Genomic DNA, 8,621 nt, shown 5'->3' with positions numbered 1-8,621 from the left:
CAGTTGTTGTTTAATACTGACCAGCATGTCAAGTGCTGCCGGGAGCGTGATGGTTGAAGCCCTGGGCTGCTTACAGGAACACTGCAGGTCCAATCCATTATTTCATCCCTGAACATCTTAACAAGACATTAAAATACAAAATTAGACACAGTCAAACAGCAACTATGCTGTAAATTGTGTGGATAACAATCAATAGTTAATTATAAAGCACCAAATAAACAGTTCAAAGTCTATTTTACAGTCTGTCTGTTGCAAGAATATTGATTTGAGTATAAGATGTGCAGCTGAATTTATTAGAATTGCACAATGAGTAACAATAAATGGTCATACTGTATATAAATTTAGTAAATATAATTTACTACTTTTACTACTTTTACTTTTACAAATACTACTTTTAGATTACTTTTAGATTTCTTTTGACCTGACGTGTTTACCACATTGATTTACCAACGATATCATTTTGATATAAAAATACAAAGAGTAAGAAAATATATTCCATTCGTTGTAATTAACAAAATGAAGTGCATTAAACATTACATTACGTCAGGTTTACCAAACTGGGCTCGGGAAGGAACTGCATGGGGTTTGTGAGTTTAATGAAAAGCTGATAATTAATTCATTAAGTCATAAAAATGTAAAATGAAAATAAATCCCTTTAAAATAACAAAGTAAAAAAAAAAAAGAAATATTTGTTTACCTGCATGTTATGTGACCATTAACCAGCGACAGAGAACTGTGAACATGCAGATGTGATACCTAATTATTAAAATATTTATTTTAAAATCTCAAGGATACTTCAAGTAAATATATTAGGTGAAAAGGATCAGATGACAACTTGTGCATTTTAATGTGTTTGAAATACAAAAGTCTTTCAAAGACACAGTAATACATGGTTAAATAAACTTGTTTGATAATCCAGAAAAAAATTTATGTGTTCATCAGTAGTTGATGCAATTTTGAGACACTTCTTAAACCTGATTTTTTGTGAATCCAGTGGTCAAATGCTGTGTAGTCACCTGATCTCTGTGTGAATGTCCACGAAACTGGATGACTTTCTGAGTGTATATAAGAGGTAGACGATTTCAGAAAGGAACATTTAAAAGATGAAAAAGAGGAATTAGGGAGAATCAATAAATTATGAATAATTGATTGCTATTGTGTGAATTATATGTAATCGTGTAATCAATAAAAAAGTAACTGTAGTTTGATTACGATTATTTTAAAATGTAATTTAATCCAATTTCAAGTATTTTAATTTTGGAATCTGATTACATAATTGAGTTACTGAAAGATAATCAGTAACTACCCAGCTCTGTGTGTGTGTGTATATATATATATATATATATATATATATATATATATGAGGAGTTAGCATAGCACAGTCATTAGAGTCTTGCTGAAGTTGAGTCGTTTGACTATCCTTCAGCAGACTCTGACCTTCAGAAGAAAATATCAAGCAGCTTATTAAAGACTTCAAAGGGTATTTTTACAATAGCGTGCAATTTATTTGAATATCTGCATGGCCACGTTTGCATTTGACTATGAATCTGGTTTTGTCTGATGGCATTTTTAGATCTGTTTTAATACATTTGAGAAGTTAATCAACACTCTGTAAAAAAAAATTGCCCAGACTGTAATATCCGCTGTCTTGCTCAGTGATTGTTCAGAAGAGCAGTTATTAGGACGTGTTTTGATAATGTTCTGCATTTGACAGATGTCTGCTTACAGTACAGGGAGAGCAGGGATGGATGCAACTCAGGTTGAGCTGTAACACCATTACTTTACCATTACATTGCACTAACCAGGTGACAGAAGATTTTGTAAGAGTCAAGATTAGGATACAGGATGGAGGGGGAAAAAAAAAGAAAAATGAACATTTCATATTTGGGATACAGTATTATTTTAGTATTATTTACATACTGTTGTAATTTTGGTAAATATTTTTAATTAGATTTTATTTTATGTTTTATGTTTTTTTACTTTAATTTTTGTTAATGTTTTAGTTTTTTGTCATTTATATTAGTGTTTGCTTTGTTAAATATAAAATAGTTTTTATTAATGTTTATTTTAAGTAACTATGTGTTTGTTTGTTTGTTTCTTTGTTACGGTTTTATTTTTGGTAATATTTTTAGTTTCGTGTAAAAAAAAATATATATTATTAAAAATATATTTTTAAAAAGGAAAATAATTAAAAGGTATTTAAATTTTTTTTAATAATAATAATAATATAATGCATATTTAATTTTAAATGTTCTACTTAATTCTAAAAACCCACCAAGTTTTCTTGTAGAGGGAGGGTAACTGTTTGGGTTAGCTTTATTTAAAAACATTTCTTCTCAACTAAATTAAAGAGATTCTTTGCGTATCTGCTTTCTGTAGTCTGTATATAGCACTTCTGTCGTTGATGAAGAAAATCACAGCTTTTAAAAATTAATCAATACACACGCAGAGTCAAGGTTCATTCCTCTTACATTCAACCTGTTATACATTACAAAAGCAGAAGAGTGAGAGAGAGAGAGGGAGAGAGTGAAGCATTTGACAATCTGATTGGCTGACTGAAGAAGTGTGTTGAGTTGTGTGTGTGCGTGTGTGTGTGTAGAGAGAGAGAGAGACAGAAGGGCAAGAGTAACAGCAGAATGAAGGTCGACCAAGGTAAGTTACGCTGCTACTGCACCACTGCATGTCACATATAATATCTCAATAAAACACTAAAACTACATGCTCAACATTGTTTGTATGTGACAATGCAAACTAGAATAACACGTTAAAACGCCGCTGCTGAACGGATCATTCCTGACAGCTGTTTACAGTGCATTATAATGACTCATAAATCCATTTTTATAGGAAGTCAAGAAATAATATATGTAAATGCATCAAGATGTTGTGGGAATTTTGTGAAACTTTGTTGTTGAAGGAATCAGTAGATGTCCTGCATGAACTTGCTGAGATTTACTGCATTTTAGACTCGTTAGATGTTTGTGGCCGTTGATCTATCTAGACAGACCTGATCAGACCTGATCTCCTTTGAGCCTGAGCTTTTGCGTCACGTCATGCGTTTCCAGCTGCGTTTGTGCTTGTGAGAGCTGGATTTCTGCGAAAGACGTTTAAAGAAGTGAATGTTTGATTTGAGAGAGAGATCAATGCAGACTATTTTTTTATGTGCGTCAAAGGAATCCTAAGATGACATACATGTCCTATTCACGTCGTACCTCTTCAGTTACTTCAGAAATAACAAACAAATCATCTCAACATTTAAAAGGATGAGGTCTCCTAGCAACCCAACACCCATTGACGACCATGCTTGTCAGAAGCAATCAAAAGACGGCTGGCTGTATTCCTCAGACGTCCTGACAGCCTGAGGAACGAGGACGAACACTGACAAATGTGTTTACAAGCCAATCAATGAATGGAGCAGAGCGGCCACTTAGACGCACAGCAATATTAAATCATCAAAATAACAGCTAAAACACCACCTGCCATCTTTTACAAGCAAGATAAAAAAATTTTTTTAAAAATTAGACAGAGCTTAATTCCAAAAATGTATTACAGAGATTTACCTCAAAACGGCTAGTCAAAGTGACAACTTTGCATGTTTGCTTGCACTTCATAAAACTCTGCAATTATTTTTACAGCACTTTAATTAGTAACTCTGATGCATGACAAAATTAAAACAAATCAGAAAAGATTACACCCTGCAACCACCAAAACACCCTAGCAATGTGCTAAGATTTGCATCTTTTAACTGCACCACTGATTGTGAGGAAAAACAAACAAAAAAAGGACAAAAGATTAAAATGATACATAAAAGCAAACCATAGAATGGATTAACATAAGTGCTACACTCTTAAAAATAAAGGTTCCAAAAGGGGGTTTTCACAGCGATGCCGTAGAAGAACCAGTTTTGGTTCCCCAATAAACCTTTCAGTGAACAGTTCTTAAAAGAACCATTTTTGAAGAACATTCAAAAATGTTCTGTCCCTCCCTGGACCCCTTCCAGTTTGCATATCGGCCCAACCGCTCGACCGACGATGCCATCGCCACTGCTCTCCACTCAGCCCTCACACATCTGGACAAAAAAAAAGACTATGCTGTTCATAGACATCAGTTCAGCATTCAACACAATCATCCCTCAACAGCTCATTCACAAATTGGTCCAGCTGGGGCTCAACACCTCGCTGTGCAACTGGCTGTTGGACTTCCTGACTGGCAGACCCCAGGCAGTACGGGTCGGCAGTAACACATCCAGCACAGTTTGCGGATGACACGACTGTGGTGGGTCTCATTAGCAACAGAGATGAGACAAACTACAGGAGCGAGGTGAGCCGCCTGGCCGGGTGGTGCAGTGACAACAATCTCTCTCTCTGAATGTGGAGAAGATGAAGGAGATTGTTGCTGACTTCAGGAGAGTACACACTCAGCATGCTCCTCTGACCATCAATGGTGCGACTGTGGAGAGAGTGAGCAGCACCAAGTTCCTGGGTGTGCACATCACAGAGGACCTCTCCTGGACTGACAACACCGCAGCACTGGCCAAGAAAGCACAGCAGAGTCTCTACTTCCTCCGCAAACTGAGAAGAGCCAGAGCCCTGGCTCTCATCATGTGCACCTTCTACAGAGGCACCATCGAGAGCATTCTGACAAGCTGCATCACTGTGTGGTATGGCGCCTGCAACGTGTCCTGCCGCAAGACCCTCCAACGCATAGTGAGAGCAGCTGAGAAGATCGTTGGTGTCTCTCTCCCCTCCCTCCAGGACATTTACGGAAACCGTCTCACCCGCAAAGCCCTCTGCATTGCAGGTAATCCCACCCACCCGACACACAGCTTCTTCAGTTTGCTGCCATCAGGGAGGAGCTTCATCCATCAGGCTGATCCCCCCCCATCCCCTCTTTTGCCCCATGCACCACTGAACTCTGTCCCTCCGACTTCGTTCTTCGTTCATCTTCGGAACACAAATTAAGATATTTTTGATAAAATCTGAGAGCTCTCAGACCCTCCCACAGACAGCAAGGGTCCTAACACGATCAAGGTCCAGAAACGTAGTAAGGACATCGTTAAAATAATCCATGTGACATCAGTGAATGGTTCAACCGTAATTTAATTTTACAAAGCTACGAGAATACTTCTTGTGCGCAAATAAAACAAAATCACCCTGGCGCCATTTTGGAGAGTATCACATATGTAAACAACGTATGTACGCGGATACATTGTTTGCGTTCAGATCAAAGCGTACACAACGTATCTGCGTACGGTGCTGCTGACACAGAACAGCATACGTTGTTAAATATCATTGTAGTAATATGTGTCTATATTGTGTAACTACATTGCCTTTACCAAAAATTTTCATTAATATTAACAATGAGTGAAAATGTTTCAAAGTGATTTTAACATATAACAAATATTGTATTATTACACCTGCTTTAAGAACGTTCAGATATGGATTAAAAGTAGAAAGAGTAGACAATTGCATTTTAAAGCATCTGTGTGAAAACAAACCTGGAAAGAGATGTGAAGATTTGAAGAGAATTCAAATTCAAAAATTAGTGCATTATTCTTGGGATGTATGGTCAATTAAATCGGGAGAGCAGCAGATCACAAATGCACAGTAGGCTAAATATTGTCTTTTTTCATATAGTTAGCGTAAGGAAAAATGAAAAAATAAATAAGGAGAAAAAGAATGCAGTGGAGTGAAAAGAGCTTGCCATAGATGTTTGTTATATTAATAAATTCCAAGTTTTGCGTTAAAACAACCGTACACCCAATTTTCTGTCATACATTGAGGCAGGGCCGTGCACAGACCTTTTGAGGGGCATGTGCTGAAATTGAAAAAGGGCGCACCCCCTTTTTTTACTGGTCACATCTTAATGATAAGCGGAGAGTATAGAATACTACATTCAAAAATTAGCTAGCTAGCAAATACATGCATATTAACATCGTAAACATTAACCATGCTGTGAGTGTGACCATATATAATATGATTAAATGTTAATAAATTAAGTGTATCAGCAGATAGCCATCATAAATCAAAGAAGAATTTTCTTAGAAATATATTTTACCTAGCTGACGAGGAACACTCAGTCGCTTTGTGTCAAACTCAAATGCAGTTATGGCCGGGTTTTTGACCAGCGAATGTGTGTGCAAATGTGCAATTTGTCCATCATTAAAACGGCAGCATCACATTACGTTTTGATCAACAGGTTACAAAGTTTGTTGTAGCTATATGGGCGCTCAGTTTTTCCTGTTGTAAAATACGTTTGGCCAAAATGTCATTTTATAAAAGATGAAATGCTACTGTATGCACAGGCTTGGAAAAAGCGAGCCATATCCCATCATTCAGTAACAGATAATGGCCTCTTCAGCGATGCTCTGGGAGCTAATATCTGTATCCATTATCCAATAGCTCAATAACCATAACCACATTTGGGTTTTGTGTTTGGCAGACCACAAACTTTTAGCAATTGATTTATAGAAAAAAAAAAAAAAAAAAAAACTAAAAAAAAAGGGCACTTCGGAGTGTAAGGACAAAAAGGGCATGTGCTCTGCACAGGTTGAGCCCTACCTGTGCACGTGCCTGCATTGAGGCCCCTGGACCGGACTGGTGTCTCCCGCACTAACGAGCTAGCCCAACCTTTTTGCCACTCCATTTGAATTCGACACACGACACATAAAACATTACATGCAAACAGTGAAGTCTCTGTGGTGAAGCGAGCTGAAACCAGATGAATTAATGATAAATGCATTTGCAGTATATTCAAAAAATATCTATTATTATTCGTTTTCATCTTTTATTTATTAATAAACAATGTATTCAACCCCAGCCAAACATTTATGGGGGATGGGCTGAATTTTAACCCCAGTCCAGCCCTTTCTTCAGAAAATGTAAACATTTGAATTGCATCTTTTAATTGCATAATTGCTTTTGTAGGAAAAGGGAGGGGGGGTGGGGGGATGAACATTTAAAAAGATTCAGAAAAGCAAACACCTAGCAACCAATCAAACACCCTAGCAACCACATAAAGTAGCAACTTTCTAAATATCATTCAAAACACTTTAACATCCTAGCACCGAGTTTTGCACATGACATTCACACTTTCTTAAGAAAATGTAAACGTTTTAATTGCTTGTGCGGAAGAAGAAAAAAAGAAAAAAAATATTGAAAATGCTGTTAAATGAAGAGGGTTAGTCAGAAGGCAGATGTGCCACGCTGACACACCAGTAATTGCCGAAGGAAATGTTCAATATTTCAGAATCTGTTTAAAGTTTAACATGCGGTTGGAGATGGTTTCTAGCAACAACAGAGGAGAAATGTGCATCTCAATGAGCTGCAGTCAACTCACAGAGAGACAGGTGGTTCTGAAGACAGCAAACAAAGAGTTCAAGTTTACCATTAAGTAAAAAAATACAGTCCATATGTTTCTAAGTCATTAAATTAGATCTACTTTTATGAGAAAGAACATTGTGAACCTCTCTGAGAAATAATGAGAACGAGCAGGACAGTAGAACAGAGACCCACATAAAAGACAAATCACAAGCGAGACGTTGAATATCTCAGTCAATATCTCAATCTTTTTTTTAGAAATCAATTACATTCGATGGAGATTTTTGCTGAAGTCTCCAGAAAAGGCACGCGCCTCCTCTAGAGTTTCAGAAGAATTTCAATGATGTCTCAAACTGTGCCGAGACACCAAAATCTGCGATCAAAAGTCAGAGATCTCAGTATGATCTCAGCTGCTCTCCACATTGATTTTATACCGCTGTATTCTTACTGTTGACTCCTTTGGATCTATATTTGTTTCTTTAAAGGCATTTTAGGAGAAACATCTGAGACAAAGCTAATACTTAAACGAATAAGAATATTAAAACACAGAGACAGATATTGCTCTATAATTGCTACACTAAAAAAATAAAAAATAAATAAATAAAGATCGATGCATTTAATGAAACCGGTCAGATTTCTGCATTCAAAAAAGTCATGGCATAATGTATTATTTAATATTTGAATCGATTTGATTTTATTTAAATAATCATATTTTCAAAATGCATGTATTTAGATTGTTGCAGAAGTAGCATAAATCTGTACATTGAGAAACATTTAAATTTGTTCAGTTAAAATGAATAAAAAATATGCAGTGGAACAAGCAATATTTAATTAGTTCAAATGTATGAGATTAAAACAAATTGGATTTATTGATGATAAATATATAAACCTTTTTTTTTGTATTTAAAACACATTCATATTATTACGGAAATTACAGAAATCTGACCAGTTTCATTTAATTATGACTGGCAAATATTCATCACATTAAGTTTATTACTTTGTTAAAAACTGTGTAATCCAAACATTTTATATGCAGTTCAAACATAAATCTTCAATTTAGGCCAAAATACCTCAAAAAGGACAATTTACCCATCTCTGAACCCCAAAAGATCTTCTCTCCAGGCTCCCCTCTTCCATTCAGCATATGTAAGATATTAGAAAGAAGTTTCTACTGGCAAATCAGAAATTGTAACCGTTTTAACTTTTTGTAAGTAGGCTGACATTGTTATTTTCTGTATAATTTGTGTTGCAAATAAATACAGAACAAAACATTTTAACTACAGATATGGCTCTTTGCAAAAACGA

Source organism: Sinocyclocheilus rhinocerous, unplaced genomic scaffold (genome assembly GCF_001515625.1).
Source record: "Sinocyclocheilus rhinocerous isolate Xijiao unplaced genomic scaffold, SAMN03320098_v1.1 scaffold939, whole genome shotgun sequence".
In the NCBI taxonomy this organism is placed as follows: Eukaryota; Metazoa; Chordata; class Actinopteri; order Cypriniformes; family Cyprinidae; genus Sinocyclocheilus; species Sinocyclocheilus rhinocerous.
Note: the sequence above shows the minus strand (reverse complement) of the source record.